Source organism: Nelusetta ayraudi, unplaced genomic scaffold, assembly GCF_046127955.1.
Source record: "Nelusetta ayraudi isolate G7.1 ecotype Tasmania unplaced genomic scaffold, CSIRO-AGI_Nayr_v1 ptg000132l, whole genome shotgun sequence".
NCBI lineage: Eukaryota > Metazoa > Chordata > Actinopteri > Tetraodontiformes > Monacanthidae > Nelusetta > Nelusetta ayraudi.
Genome location: NW_027466182.1, coordinates 898571 through 914323, shown reverse-complemented (window position 1 = coordinate 914323; position 15753 = coordinate 898571). Strand labels below are relative to the sequence as shown.

General features: G+C 48.8%; 1 protein-coding gene across 1 annotated transcript in view; it reads left to right on the top strand.

The window, feature by feature from the left end:
• Positions 1-15753, top strand: part of hnf4g (hepatocyte nuclear factor 4, gamma) — a 180907-nt gene that overhangs the window by 34597 nt on the left and 130557 nt on the right. The window lies entirely within an intron of this gene.

The window sequence follows — 15753 nt, the reverse complement described above, 5'->3', positions numbered from 1 at the left end:
ACACTCCCCTTTTTCTCCACTTCCAAAAGGCTTAGACAAAGGCGGGCCTGTGTTATTGTCATTGTGTGTGTGTGTGTGTGTGTGCGCGCGTGTGTGTGTGTGTGCAGAGGTCCAGTCTTGGTCTTTCAGGAAATGGTGCATCAATGGGCATTATGTAGATGTTTTGAAAGGCTGCCACCCGGAGTCAGTCTTTATCTGGGTCCTCACGAGTCTGTCTGCGTCCATCTCATAGCAACTCACGTTTTTTTTTTTTTCACAAACAAACCACAGATGATCATAACTGAGAGATCTGCATGGTGTTAGTTGCTTATTGGCTCTTGGAACGTGACTTTCCAAATAAATTTTCTTCATAAAGAGGTGTTGCAAAAGATTCATGTTGAAATTCAATTTCAGTTTGTTTTGTTTGTTTTGTCTTCATCGCCTTTGTTTTTTTTTTATAATGGTAGCCAATACAAATAGTAGTTGTCTATATTTAGTTTCTTAACTAGTCAAACGTGCACTAAGCTCCCCGCTGATCTAATGTTCACAGGGCAAAAGCCACTGTCATTGTGGGGCAAGTAAAAAAAAGAGTTCTTTCATGACACGTAACCCTGCTGTGTATTTTCATTACTGGACTGTGTACTGATTCCGTCCCTATTCGGGTTCCTGTGATCTTCTTCTTTGCACTTGTCATAGAAATGCGACGGCTTCATTTGCAGCTCCCTAAAAAAAGTACTCGTCTGTCTATTTGCTATTCACAGCTAATTGTGGAGGTTTAACTGAATAAGAAGGCGGAGATGCGAGAGACAAAAGCAAGACAAATGCGTGGCGGCATGAAAAGGTCGCAACATGCCCAATTAAAAAACATCACGTAAATGAACCCTGCGACACCGAGCGCACAAACACAGTGCACTGCAGCGGGACGGCTACATTCGAGGAGGAATCTGCTGCAATAACAGGAAATGTGAAAATCATTCGGGCAATAAATAACGATCAAATACAATCGTACAGCACAGCAGCATTTGTGTCTGGCAAGAGGATTTCTTTGTACATAAGCTGTTGTGTTTGCTACGTTCACAAGGCAAAAAAAAACAAAAAAGCAAACAAACAAATGAATGAAAAAATATTTCCAGCATCTCTGCTGGGTAAAGGCCGACGCAGCTCAAGGTCACAGGTCAAGAAGTGGTGCATCTTCAACTTGCGATGGAAAGCAAAGGCTGTGGTATCCATGTGTTCCGTGCTGTCAGATTAAAGTAAATGATCCCTGCATGGCACAGGCATAGTTTTCATTTGAAATGTGTTTTGGCCTGTTCAGGCCACCATACAAAGCAGATGTATGCACGAAGGCCAGCAACAATATCCCTTCCTTGCACTTATTGGTACTTAAGAAAAAAAGATGAAAGGTGTGATTAAAGTGTGCGTCGCTTTGCCCTTCCATCACCTTCTTTTTACCGATATCTATGAGCAGCCATTACATTTGATTAGTCTGCCAATGAAGGGCAAATCATCGCCTTTTTTTTTTTTTTGGGCGGCGGCGGCTGCGAAAATTTGCCTCCACACGCCGCCATTAATCCGTCCACTTCCAACAATCTAACCAATCTCGATGGCCGTCTCCCCGGTGCCATTTGATGTCCATTTCAATTTTTCACGGGCCGGCGTGATGAACTGCGATATTAAACCAGGTAGAATGCTCATTTTCAGCTCATCAACGGGCCCAGCGTGCGAGAGCGAGGCTCCTGCGGCGCGGTACAAGGGAACGGATCACGGGTTTCTCCCCCCGGTCCCGCAGAGTGATTAGGCTTTAGATGGGAGATCATCAATTCATAGTGGGATCCATACCCGCTGCGATGATGGGAGGGGCAAGTGCATGTGTGTATGTGGGCAGGCAGGGGTGAACGGGAGATAGTCAATTAAAATGTACGGCCGGATAAGGAGGAGTTGACCTTTCTGCAGCAGTTTGAGGCACCCTGGCCGTGCAGGGGCTTTTCAGGTGGAGGCCGAAACAGACTCAAACACGCACAGTACTGCAGACTTTCCACATGCGCCACATGCCCCGCGGACTGGGATTAATTAAACTTCCAGGTGATATAGTGGAGGCTGATTGGAGGCTAATGTCCCTCTGTTTACCTGCCAGGAGCTGAAACAGCACACCATACATAATGGGGCCTGAGCGGCGCAGCCACACACACACACACACACACACACACACACACGCACACAGACACGGCCTCGTCTCCAGCACACGATTAAGCAATTAAAGTTGCATTTCCCTCACTTAGCGCCAAGTCTCGCAGACTGGGCGTGACGGGTTGTCGGAGGAGGTCTGGCTTTTTGCGTGACGTGGAACGGAATAAGAGCCGTACAGATTGCAAATAAAATGTCACCTGTTTCCCCCCCCCCCCCCCCCCAAACCCCCCACCCTTTAGCCCGTTTTGTGATAATTACAAAGTGGTCAGTGGAGGTGGTTGATGGCAATATAATTATTGCGTAAATGCATCAGATTGGAGAGATTTGTGTTGGAAAACAATTGGCTCTTTTCAACACCATGTGGAATGCACACACTTTGTTTTATTTATTTTTTTTAGTCTGAAGAGGGAGGAGGTTTCCACCGAAAATGTCAAGGTAAATAAAGACATCTCTCTCAAGTCATGTCTGACGAAAAGAAACAAAACATTTTTGAGTAAAAAATATCTTTATAAGATCCACATTATGCAAAATTCACTGCGCTGCTGTTTTCTAACAGCTAAATATTTACCTAGCTTTCTGAGGCGACCCTTTGTGGCAACACAAAGGATACAAGCACTTCTCCTGAGTGAGTGACAGCAGCCCGAGTCCCCCAGGCTGGGTCTGTCTGCTTCCAAACGTGTACAACAGGTATAAAAGAGCATCAGTTTGAAGTGAAAATTAAAAAAACAAGCGTATTTGTAACAGATACTGGAAATATCTGAGAACGGGTGAAATGTGTGACCTTTGACCTGGAAAAAACACTGTTTGCACATCCTTAAAAGTTAACAGCTTTGTGTGATACCGGTGATTTCAGGACTCATTCATTTAGGACTTTTTAAGCATCGAAATATTCAATTTGCGAGTAACGCGACCGCTGTTGCATTTCTACACCGAGCCGCGAGTCGGTGAGTTTGCCGCTGAAAAGCTCGGAGATCTACCGGCTCCACTCCGACACTCATATCCACAAATGACATAATTCCGGCGGCGGGCGGCCCGCTTGCGCGCGCCCGTCGCCTCGTGGCCATTCGAGGTAGCCGACTCGGAAGCGGCCCCTCTTGTCTCTCTAATTTCTGCTGGGGAACATTACATTTGGAGGAATAGACAAAAGGCGGCGGGGGCAACAAGGCGGTGATAACTGGGCGGACGGCGCGGCGAGCGAGAAAGACCATAAAGCGAAGAATAGCAGGTGCGGGGCGGGGCCGACGTCCTGCGCCAGAGACAATCAGGGCTGGATGTCCTTTTACGACTCTCGAGGCTCATAATAACCGGGCTAAACGTTTATATTAACACGGCGTATCAGCCTCGCCATCAGAGCAAGTCAATGATAGAGGGAAGGGGAGGTGGGCGAGGGAGAGGGGGGGGGGGGGTGAGAGAGAGAGAGGGAGAAGAAAAAGCACACATAATTATACCCAAGCCTTCCAAATGAACTGTCGTTAGCTTCACACGCATACAAGAGGAGGGGCGGGCGGTCGGAGAAGACAGAGAGAAGTAAAAATCTAATTTGCCCGCTTCAAATCACATTCATAGGCTGGGACTGTCAGGTACCTCCTGAGAGCGCGAGATGGGAGACGAGGCGGGGGAGAGGGTTGCGGGTAGGGGGGAGACTTTGGAGGCTGAAAAGGTCGGGGGACCTCAGCTTAGAGGAGATAGCCAAATATTATGTTAATACCGACTCCGTTTTACATGCGCAGCTAATCAGCGTGGACCCGGAATTAAAGGGGCAGATAATTAATTCTGGAGTAAGGGTTATCCTGGCCTGCCTATTGTCTTGGCAGGGGTGGAGGGTGAGGGTGGGGATGGGAGAAGGTGCCCACCACCCCCACCACCCCCACTCCCAGTGTGTGTTGAACACGGTGCGATAAGGGGCGAGTTCGGACATGGAGGGAGGAGGTGACATTAAAAAAGGCAGACAAGGCGGCGCGGAGGGGAAAGGGAACGGAGGAAGAAAGTGCAAAGAGTACTCAGAGTGAAAGGCGCACAATGGCAAATTGTGCCAATACAAATGGGGGAAAAAAAAAAAAACCTGATGTCTGTGATGTTGTTGTATTTTTCCTCCCCTCCCCCCCTCCCCCCACCTCTCTCGACCGCCCGTCTCCCTTTTCCATCAGCGGGCGAAACGGAGGCACAGCGTGGCGCACTGATGAACTGGCCGGGGTTTCGGGGCGGCGATGCATCCGAAGCTGCGATAATGGCGTTTGATAAGTGCCGCTTGATGTATATCCTGTCAGCATTCCTGGGAAGTATATAGGCTAAAGGTGATGTACTTGGAGGTTATCTGCCCCGGCAGATAATCCCGGCCGGTGAATCATCCTGAGCCCTTAAACGTGATATTTTCTCCGGCCCGAAAAGTGAAATAAATGAGTGAGGGATGGGATGGCGCGACGAGGCCGGCGGATCCCGTTTCATTTTTCATCCGACTGCCGTTTCCATCATTTAGTTGCTTGTTTGTTTTGTTTTGTGAAACTTTCTCCAGGGAACATGGAGCATCAAGAAAACATCAGTTTTCTCTCATATGTATAAATCAAATATCATAGAATCGTAATGGCGCATTAAAACAAAAAAAACAAAACAAAACTGTACCACTTGTCATTTCCAAGTTCACCGATAACATTTTTTAATATCTTTTATCAAATTACACAGTCAAGCAGAGCCCGAGCTATTAGCTTCCTGCTCAGGTGTCTGAAATCATGTGTTTCAAGCGAGAAGTTAATATTCTCCTTGCACACGTGTTAGACCATACATCAAGATTCAAACGGTGCCCGGCGCGGTTTTAATTAAAATTTCATTTCAAACGGGACACAACCGCTACCCCTAATTAAATATTCCACCGTATAGGAGAATGCAAATGTTTCACCTTAAAAAAAAACTTCTGATTGGTCGAGAGGCGTGAGGATCCCGCTGGTGCGCGCGTCCCATGGAGGTTCGGGCCTCCATATCGCACACACAAACCAGTCAGCAACAGATTGTGTTTGTTGAAAAATAGAAGAGCAAGAACCCAAAGCTTTAAGGAGGACTTAAAAATGGAATATATTCATCATAATTATTATAATTATCATCATTAGAACTGCAGAGCAGTTGTTTTTACGATGCTTTTCATGCCCTTTGTCTCCAAAACGATTCCACGCAGAAGAAGACAAAAAAAAAAAAGCATCTTTTTTTTTTTTTATCATTTATGTTTCCTTTTTTCCCTCTTCTCCTCCCCCCCCCCCCCTTGCAGTGAAATGTGGCAAACTGTTTCGCCACTGCAGGCTCGGTCCGTCTTTATTTCCCTGCCTCCGAGACACTAAACTGATTCCCTTCCTGTCTCCATCTCGTCGCTCATGTTTAAACCATGAGGGTGGCGGCCTCATTACGTTTGACTCTCTCACCTGCTGCCACCGTGACGACGCGGCGCGACGACGCGACGCGACGACGCACGGCGTAAGAAACGCGGCCGACGTGCGTGCACGTTGCCGCGAGTGCGCGCGCAACACGTCGTCGTGACGCGACGTCACGAGCTGCAACTGCGACGCGACTGATGTTTGGTTGCACAGCCGCCGGACGGGAAGGAGGTTGGGAAGGAGATGCGCACGTGCACGCTTTTCCCGCACGCGCGCACATACACACATACACACACACACACGCACGCACACACTCATACACACACACACACTCACATCCAGCTTAGGTGGAGTATGCCCTGTTTACATGGACTAATGTCTGTTAGCAGGTACTTACTTTGAAGTATCATCCCACCGTGCCTGTAGAGCAAGCCCAGATTATGTTGAGGCTGTCACTAGAGGGTATAAACACACACACACGCACGCACACAGAGCCGCTCATGCACGGTCACAACCGTGCACACGGAGAGCTTACGACGAGTCTAAGCAGTCTAAACACATCATCTCGCCCGGGCCTGCGAAGGTGCATCACTGTTCCGATTTACATACAAGAGCAGAGCAGCAAACTGCGGCCTGGTGGTGTTTTTTTTTTTTTTTCACCTCTGGAAAGGAGGAGGAGGAGAAAAAAAAAAGAAAAGAGAAAAAGATTACACCGGCTGGTGCCGCGCGACATGAAACGTTCCAGCTCTAAAATGTAATTTTCACCCCCCCCCACCTCCCCGCCGCCATTGTCGGCGGATGAAACCAGGCAAACAACAAAAGGGGGCCGGGGCCGGGATATGACAGGGAGAAATACAGGCGGAGGGGAGCAGAAATAAAAGGCTGGAAGGCGAGAGGATGGCGGGGATGAAAGGAGGACGATGCGAGTCTTTGATTCTCCCCCGGAACAAGATCTCGGCGTAGAGAGAGAGAGAGAGAGAGAGAGAGAGAGAGAGAGAGAGAGAGAAAACATACCGGTCGGTAAATTACGGCGAGGCGGGCCTGACACGTGACAGCGCAAGAAGGGGGAAAAAAAACAAAAAAAACAAAAACGAAAAAGGGATTTGCTCCAACCCCTTCATTCAAACTTCACAACGGTTAACACTGTGTTTAACACCGTTAATCAATTGACCTCCATTGTGGGCTAATCCTCAACTGTGCCTAATTCATTGAGCTGAGAGTGTCATTTGACTCGGCCGCGTCCGCTATCTCGTCCCCTACACTTTACCCAAATGGGACTAATGTGGCCTCAATGGGCGCCGTTAATTTCCATCTGCTCATCCCGGCCCGACGGGATAAGCAGCGCAGGACAAATTGGGGGCCTTGCAGGGATTCAACCTTGCCGCTCTTGTCTTTGAAAGCAGCCGGCGGGAGATCGGTCGCAGCCAGCCGCGTGTGCGCCAGCGCCATTTTTACTTTTTTCATTTCTTTATTTTTGCACCGCGACGAGAAGTTTAAAGAAACAGAGGTTTTTACACGATGGGTTTGAACGCTACCCCGAGAAGTTCAAAGGGTGAGAGTCGTTTTTTTTTTTTTTCCTCTTTGATTTCCAAAAACGCTGATTTCCCCGCCGCCGGCCCCGGAGTGTTAGTGCCTTGATGAATTTCTGCCAGCAGTATTTCACAGAAGCGGCGTTTTCGCCGGCTGAATCCGAGCTCGCCGCTCAATGGTAATGCAATCAGCCGACTTTTACTCCATTTTCTGTCTCTTCCAGCCGAAATACCCGAGAGTAAAGCTCAGACAGGAGCGCATGCATGCAGGAATACTTAGAGAGGCACACATTGCACGCACACAAACACACACACACCAGCACGCACGCACGCGTATTTATATACTGCGGTTAAGCCTTCCTTTCTCTCGCTATCAATCCTTCCTCTCCCGGACTGTCTTATTGAAACATGTTTCTTATCCTGTCAACCTCTGCTCCGGGGGGACGGCGAGGTGTTTGTGAGGGAGAGCTGGGAAGAGGGGGAAAAGCACAAAAGAGGAGAGCGGAAAGAGAGGGAAAAGAGGAGGAGGAGGAGGAGGAGGAGGAGGGGGGAAACGCATGCATGCAGGCTCAAGTGGTGCAAGCGGAAGGACGGAGGGCCGGTGGTGAACAGATGGAGCTGCAGATCTCGATGCGTCATTACCGTCATCAGCGCCGGAAGACGCGGCCGACGCGACACATCCTGTCCCCCGCCGGATCTAATGAGCATGTTGTGTGTCGCGGCACAGGGCGCAACGCGGCGGCCTCACTCGCCCTCCCTCCTTTTCCGGGAATGGGGACTTCAAACGCGACGAGAGGTTGAGAAGCTTCAACCCCGGTGAACAGGAAGCGTCAGCACGGCAGCATCGAGGAGCATCTGGACAGTCCGCGGAACTCACGAACATTGACTATTGAGCCCCTCCGTTTACGGCTCCCTGTATTGAGAGGCGTAGCAGCGCCCTTTGTGACCTCACAAAAGGTGGATCTTGGAGAAACGAGCACTTTACAATTGACTGAGGTACAGGAAGGACCTTTTTTTTTTAAAAAAAATTTCATTTCCGAGGCGTTCCCTGACCTGCTGGCACACACTTACAATTAGCCATACCATTTTTATTTACATTTTATTTATTTTGATGAGTTTTTTTAAATATGAAATTGGATTTTGCATGTGTGCAATATTAGGTTTATTGCACAGTATTAAGCTTTGCTTGTTGCACGTTCAGGTTGAAGCAAAACCCGTTTGCGTCCATATAAAAAGGTTCACTGGTGTATCTGGAGGAAGATTTTTTTCAATAAATACCAATGTTGACCCCCGACAATGTCCAAGATTTAAAATTTGGCCCCACTGTGTATTTGAGTTCTGAACCGTTGGCCAAGCTACGCAGGTGGGAACATGAAGGCGACGGCGGCGTTAGAAGCGTAGTTCTTGCTACCTGCAATCTGCCGCCGCAGTGCTTCACGTGAACTCACTAGGGGAAGAGCGGAGGGGACGAGCTGGAGGCTGATTGGCTGTGATGAGTCAGGAGGCCTCAGAGAAACGTTTAGTCCCACAAAACATCTCTCACTGTTGGCAATAACGAGGTTTGGGGGCTCCGGATGAACTCCAGCCACGTGACTGTCGAGAGTTTTCCTCTCTTTGGTCGTCTTTCTTCGGTTATTACTGAGAAGCGTTTTCCGTGCAATTATTCCCATTTCCACTGTCAGACGCACGAGCCGCTGGAAGGAAGAGGGTGGGGGGCAGACTTGCGCGATGGTTATCATAACTCAGAGACGCATTAAAAAATAACCGCGCGGCTGGCTGTCACAGACAATTTGCACGTGGCCGCGTCTGATTGCGCACTTAGGGCGAACGCGGACGCAGAAGGAAAAAAAAAAAAGAAGGGAAAATCGGAGCACGGACGGATGCGACGCACACACACACGCACACAGAGGGGAAAAAAAAAAAAAAAAAAAAAAACGTGGAAGGAAGGTGTTCCCACAGATAACGGAGCCGACGTGCGTAATCCAAAGCAGACCCCATCTGTCTCCCATTATGAAGCCTCTGCTTTAGCCCCAAGAATGTCTACATTTCATAAATATTATCTGGGCCTGGCAAAGGCGGCCGGACAAAAGCCAGAGTGCGGGAGCATTTCTCAGAGCTGCATCAGAGTATAATTAGCAATCATAACATCATCCCGGCCAGCATGCCACAGTGCCTTACTCCTCTGCAAGCCGCTTTAATTGCCTTGAGGTAGGGGAAAGAAAGAAAGAAAGAAAGAAAGAAAGAAAGAAAGAAATACAGGCTTCTTTATTCTGGAAAACATAATTAGGAAGGAGTAATAACAGCTCGGAAAGTGGGTCATGTTACCCTCAATAAACAACAACAACGACGACAACGACAGAAACAACAGAGGAAGTTTAATGAAGTTGGAGCAGTGGACACAGTGAGCGGCTCTCACGATATAAGTCCACGACGCCGCATTGACCACTGTGAAGGTAAGAAAAGGCCCGCGGTATGGGGAGGGGGTTGTCGGAGGCGGGAGGTCGCGGGTTCCTCTGCGCTGTATAAACGCTGACCTTAAGAACACGGAGACAACATTGGCGAGGGGGGAAATAAAAGGTCGGACTTCAATATATCGCTCTCGCCTTCACTTTCCGAGACGGCGGAGGAAGAGGAAGCAGCCGGTGACGTGGCGGCGGCGGCAGGGCGGGGTGGTTTAAAAAAAAAAAAAAAAAGAAAAAAAAAGTGAGGGAGAGCGAAGAAAAAAAGAAGAGAGAAGATGTAAGCTCATTACGGAGACAAGTCTAAAAAACCAGAGAGTGGGGAGGAAGAAGAAAAAGTAAAAGTTAAGCACTTTCTGCAAACTTTCTGCTTCCTTTCTTACGTTCTCCTTCTTGAAGAGTTTACCCCCCCCTCTCCCCTCAGCCCCCCCCACCCCCTTCCGTCATCACCCAGCTACCACCTGCAACCCCGCCGCCGCCGCCACTACCTGCTTCCTCTCTCTCTCTCCCCTCCTCCTCCCCTCGCTCATCCTCTCCCTCTTTGAGTTAAGGAGGGGAAGGTAATCGTAATGAAATGACCCCGCGAGGCACGATGGCAGGCCCCCCCCCCCCCACCCCCCCACCCACCTCCACCCACCACCTCCATCGCCTGATAAGTTATTCCTGACTGGCTTTTAAGCTGCTGTCAAGCAATTTCCCTTGAAACCTCGCTTTGTTTTTTAGGGATGGCGGCGTGTGTGAGTGCGTGCGCGCGCACGCGCCCAAGCGTGAGTGCGAGGAGCAGGGAGGAAGTGTGTGGAGGAGGAGGAGGAGGAGGAGGAGGAGGAGTGGGAGGAGGAGGGCTGCTTTGACATTCCTGCTTCTCTCCCATGAGGGGTACAGATGACAACCTTAAGGTATAGGTATGTGCGGTATGTGTGCGTGCGTGCGTGTGAAGGAGGGAGGGAGGGAGGGATGGCTGGGTGTGCGGGTGCGAGCGGGAGACGTCTCGCAGATGACAATCCGGCTAATTGAAATGACAGATTATTCTAATGTGCAGAAAGTCATTAAAAACCCAGGCACCGTTTTTCTTTCCCTTTTTCTCCCCTCCTTCCGAGATGCCCCCTCCTCCCCCACCACCACACACAGACACACAGACACACAGACACACACACACACACACACCACCCTCCCAACTGCGCTGAAAATATTTCCATCTCTGAAATTCGGCGCTGGAGGATGTGCAACTTTAAAGGGGATGTTAGCTCTCCTGCCTTCAAACTCATGATTATTATGAGGATCACCTGCCACACGCTTAACGACCTGGAAATAACTTTTTGCTGACTTTTTTTTCTTTAAAACCGGAGAGAACGACGAGCCGAAATGAAGTTTGAGCGGATGGGAAGGAAGTTTTTTTTTTTTTTTTTTTTTTTTAATTTTCCAGAGCCATCCCGTGGCGGTAGGGCCAAAGATTCCCGGCTTCCCGGTGGAACCGCATGTTCAGCGACACAAGCAGTACTGCTTACAGTGATACATCACATCCTGTTACTATCATCTCGTCACAAACATCAATGATTTCTTCCGCATTCTGCAGATATGCATACAGAGAGAAAAACAAACAAACAATTTAGCCCTCTGTTTGCAACCTTCTGCAAAAAGCTTAGTTTTCATCTGTTTATGTTTGTAAAAAAGGACAAAAAAAAAGTTGCAAGACACAGTAGTAGTAAAAACTATGTCACCATTTTAAGAGTAGTAATCGGGCCCTTTGTGACATCACAAGAGGTAGAGCAGGCATAGGCAAACTACGCCCGGGGCCCTTATGCGGCCTGTTAAGCTTTATAACCCGACCCGCCAAACTTGAAGAAGTGATATATAAATAGTAAGTAAGTCATTAAAAAGCTGTATGTCATCCTTTTTTTTTTGGGTGTTTTAATGATCATTTCAATAAAGAGTGAATTACCGTGGGGCTTTGAAGACACAAATTTTGTTGTAGTGTTTAGCTTGCTACAATACATGATCTTGAAAGTCGGTGATGTTCCATTATGTCCGCCGGAACTTTGCAAACTAAATTCAAGAGTGGACCTGTTCATGTTTTTTTTATTTTTCCTGTCAGAGATTCCATTACCGAGTCCAGTCAGCAGGACGCATGGTACAGATTTTCATGCGGGGTAAAAAACGGAAACCATCAAGAACAACGGTCCCAGTGCCGGTGGACGTCTTGATCCCAACCCACGATGCACCGTCCTCGCTTTACTGTTGATAAGCTGTGCCCAGACTCTCAGTGGGTGGGGAGGGATGGAGGGTTGCTGTTCATTTCATGCAGTCAAAGGCTTGTCAGTACATTCGGGTCTGACACCGTGGAATGGAGTGGGGTGTGTGTATGTGTGTCAGACGGGCGTGCTGGATCTCGTCGTCGTCGTCGTCTAGAGTTTTTCAATTTTCCCAAATCTCACCGAATGCACCCCACCACCCCACCCCTCCTCTTCCTCCTCCCCTCCTCCTTCTCACTCGCGTTGATGTGACGTCATGATACCCCGAGACATTCCAAGTGCCGATGTGGAATTTCTCCCAGAACCTGCCTCCCAGAACGCATCCAGACGGCTCGGAAAAACCGCCAACCGGGGGACACATTTTTCCATTTCTCTCCTCAAACCCCCCCCCCCCCCCCCCCGCCCCCACACACACACACACACACACTTCTCCCACCCCCCCAGGTTGACATTCAGTGGAGGTAAATATTTAACAGCGCCCGCACATCGAGTGCCGTGTGCAGCGCGGCCCGGCGCTGGAGATATGTATATAGACAAGGCTGTTTTATTAAGAGTCGCTGCAGACGTATTAAGGTAAAGTATGCCTGACACCTGGGAAGGAAATTGCCAGTATATGACACTATTCCTCAACGCGGTGGCAGCTTCGCCTCGGCGCAATTTTGCACGCGGGGCGAGTGACAGAGAATGACACGCGGCGAGGGAGGGAGGGGGAAGGGTTGCGTATAGGGGGAGAGATGAAATGGCGAGAGAGAGAGAGAGTGAGAGCGAGAGAGAGGAGGCAGAGGGGCGTGTCTCCGGGCGGCGGCGGCGGCGAGGGCGGGATGACATGCAGAGTTTGTAATTGCCTTGCCCCATGTGAGGGATTGGCCTGGAGATAATGTTGTTTACCCGCCGCCCCCGTCATGTTTGCTGTTTTTGCAGGGGGGGGGGATAACATGAAGCCTCGGAGGTGATTTCTGGAAGTTTCAGAGCCGGTAGGAGGGAGGGAAGGAGGGAGGTGGAGGGACGCAGGCCTGAGCAGCGACATCCGGGTTTCCGTCGAGATGTTCTGAATCACAAGTTTGTAAAGCAAAAATAAAAATTTAGATTTTCTTTTTTCCTCCCCACCGACAGTTTGAATTCACATATTCAGCGAAGCTGCGTGATTTTAACGCATAAGCGTAAAAGTTCTCACCGACTGAATGAACACATCCCAGTGCACGCCATCCTCCTCCAGTGAGGCCTCGCACGATCGACATGTGCGACAAAAACTACATCCTGTTTTAGAAGCCGTTTTTTTCCCCCACTTCCTTTTTTAACGCAAGACTGCATTTCCTTCCCAATTTAGCACAAACAAATGACTATTTGCAAAAACATACCACGAGCACTTGAAGACAAAGGCTGCACCACAACGCTCGCTATATAGTGTACAACCTACAACCATGTTCAGAGATTGGAGAAGTGAGAATAAGTTGCACAATTCCTTCTTCCTGTGTTTGTATATAGATTGACCTGTATGTTTCTTGTATTTACCGTGTAGTTTATTTTTTTTGTATTGTTTTTAGTGCTGCAACAGTGTAGTTTCCCAATTTGGGATCAGTAAAATTCATGTATTCTATTCTATTATATATATTATATATTCATTTGAAGACGACTCCAAGCAGCTGCGGCTTCTTGGACACCCTGTAGTTCACGGTCAAACTTGTGTCCTTTATAAGAAGTCTGCTCTGACTTGTTACTTTAGAATTTAGAATTTAGAAAAAACCCACAGAGACGTATGTCAATGGCATATGGTTGGACGCTGAAATGTTCCTGGGGGTCGAGCTGAAGTTTTTTTTTCCCGCCTGAGATTTACCACACAAAAGGCTTTCATTAAAATCTGTACTTGTGTCAACTCGAGGTAACCTCGTGCACCGTGTGTAACCTTCACACAAGGCGTTTAAAAAAAAAAAAAAAAAAAAAAAAAAATTAAACCAAGAACTACATAAAGATGCCAGCCGCTCAAGCGCAAACACAGCAAGGGACAACGTGGTTCCACTTTCCACGTCTAGAGGGCACTGTTGTCTACGGTCTGGTCGTGGCTGGAGCCTCAGCTGTCTGACGGCCTGCTGATCACCAACCCCCCTCTCTCCTTCCCCGCCCCAACCCCCTTGAAAAGAGACGCCAGCTCTTGCAATTACATCCTAATTAAAAAGAACAACCTAATTAACCCGGGAAGCGTATTCGGTAATTCGGCAATATTAACGCGATCATCCTCGCGCTTGTAAATGATTGGCGATTAAAAAAAAAAAAAAAAAAAAAAAACAGCAGCAGAAAGTAACGCCACTCGCTAATTAAAATGGGGGAGATAAACACGGTCTTCAAGTGGTGGCGGTGCTGGAGAATCAGGAGACTCTTTATAGTTTTAAGTAGTTTTATTATTGCCGTGTCAAATACAGAATTTAAGTCATCAGGTTTCTCTTTGAAGAGTCGAGGCTGCGATTACAGGGACGTGTGCGCGAGCGAGCCGTGGGACCCCGACTCCCCGAAGAGGGCGCGCGCTCCCGGGCGCCGCACTGTATCTTAAACATGCAGAAACAAGGGGAGGGGGGGCGGCCTTCCCCCACACTCCCCGATCCAGCCGAAAGTGATACGCCGGATCAAATTGCCATCGTAAATTCTTCATAATTCAATAAGAAGAAAAGAAAAAAGATGGAAAGAAAAACACACACGGCGTGGACTTCTTTTTTTTGTGTGTGTGTGTAACTAATACATTTCCACCGCTATCTCCCCACCGCCTCCCCCACCCTCTCTTAGTATTCCGCGGCTCGCTGTTGTGCGGCAGAATGGCGGCACTTGACTTGCTCCTGACTTGTGATTCGTAAATTGGGCCGGAGGACAAAGAGGTGAGGCGACGATGAGGTTGAGAGACACTGGTGAGGGAGGGAGGGATGGGAGGAGGAGGTGAAGGGAAGGGAGGGGGGGGGGGCGGGGGCAGAGGGGAGGGAGTCACAATAGGGCCCCGGGAACACTTCTGCGGCTCATCACCGCGCGCCACCTCGTCCCACTTGGGCGATAGATCTGTCAGGGAGCCCCTCACCGGCGTCACCGAGGTGGAGTCTTCCGCACCATAATGACCCATTTAAAGTAAATAGCTCCGATCATCAGCGTGCCAACCATTAGCGCAAATATATAGCCGGGCGCCAGTGACGAGCGGGGTGTCACCCATTGTTTGCAATATGCATATGAGTGTGCAAGGGGGGGGGAGTTAGCGCCCCCCCGTTAATCATCCATTAAGGCAACATTTAATGGCCAGTGGCTCCCGGCTTTTACGGCGCCGCATTGATCAGGAAAGTTGCAGGGGAAACTGGTTTTTCCGTCGTCGTAAAACGGGAGCGGTCGGTTCAAGTGGCGCATTTGAATGCATCGGGAGGCGTGAAATACCTCGTGGTGGGATGAATTTGCGTCGCGACTTCAAGATAAGGAAAAGAAAATGCGGGTCCTTAGACCCTGTTTGCACTTGGTCATTTCATGCGTTTTTTGACGATCGGAATACGAAAAACGCATGAAATGACCAAGTGCAAACAGTTCAAATCCGTTTTGACATCCGAATACCACGAATCCGAAGTCGCATCGCATAAAAACGCATTCGTCACGGACGTGCGAACAGAATGCAGCTCAGTCCACATTAACGACCGCCTACTCCACTCACCTCTCCCGTGTACGTACTTGGTCGGCGTCCCCACCTCCAGGCGTCGTCATTATAAAGTTACAAACAAGAAGCAAAAACAAATCATTTTTGTTAGACTTGTTTATTAGCATGCTAATACATTTCATTCCGGATTAGCGTATTTTGTCAGCGGAGCAGCGGTCGCAGTTTCCCACATATGTGATTAAATGTGCGACGTTGCATCCGAAAATTTGCCGGCCACCGTTGATCCGAAAATAAAGTCGTCACCACTCTGTCCCACCAGTCGTTACTCCTCGTTCGGATCCATACGAGCTGCAGTAGAATTAAAACGAGTGACTTGAT